Consider the following 966-nt stretch of genomic DNA (forward strand, 5'->3'; position numbering starts at 1 on the left):
TGTTCCATAGTCAATAATGTTGTAGATGAAGAATATGCCTTTTGCATGGAGTATGACAAGACTTGTTCAAAGGTTTTTCTAGTTGGTACAGAAGTTAGGGAGAACAGCACCCCCATCTGCTAGGATAGGCGTGAGAGGCTGAGTGCTCTCAAGAAGGTGTATGGCTTTGGCAGGGCTCACTGTGAGCCTGCACACAGGACTGACAAGGACAGTTAAAGGTTTGTTCTAAGGATGGAGTATTGGAAGAATGTGGCGCACCTCGTAATCCTGGGGAGAGCACAGATCTCGAGTTGACTGTGGAGTGACTTCGTGAGATTGGTGGTGATCTGCAACATCCGGCTAACCGGATGCCTGTCCTTTATTAATTTGTGGGTGTGGTTTCTATGCCTTTGTCCCAACAGCTTGGATTTCCAAGGAGTGGGTTTTTTATTATTATTTATTTTTTATTGTTATGTTAATCACCATACATTACTTCATTACTTTTTGATGTAGTGTTCCATGATTCATTGTGCATAACACCCAGTGCTCTACGCAGAACGTGCCCTCTTTAATACCCATCACCAGGCTAACTCTTCTCCGCAACCCCCTCCCCTCTAGAAACCTCAGTTTGTTTTTCAGAGTCCATCGTCTGTCATGGTTTGTCTCCCCCTCCGATTTACTCACTTTCCTTCTTCTCCTCCTGCTATCTTCTTCTTTTTTTTTTCTTAACATATATTGCATTATTTGAATCAGAGGTACAGATCTGTGATTCAACAGTCTTGCACATTTCACAGCGCTCACCATACACATACCCTCCCCAATGTTTATCACCCAGCCACCCCATCCCTCCCACCCCCCCCACTCCAGCAACCCTCAGGTTGTTGCCTGAGATTAAGAATTCCTCATATCAGTGAGATCATATGACACATGTCTTTCTCTGATTGACTTATTTCACTCAGCATAACACCCTTCAGTTCCATCCATGTC

The sequence above is a fragment of the Callorhinus ursinus genome, unplaced genomic scaffold (assembly GCF_003265705.2).
Source record: "Callorhinus ursinus isolate GAN/ISIS: 27379988/994484 unplaced genomic scaffold, GSC_fseal_2.0 scaffold8742, whole genome shotgun sequence".
Taxonomy (NCBI): domain Eukaryota; kingdom Metazoa; phylum Chordata; class Mammalia; order Carnivora; family Otariidae; genus Callorhinus; species Callorhinus ursinus.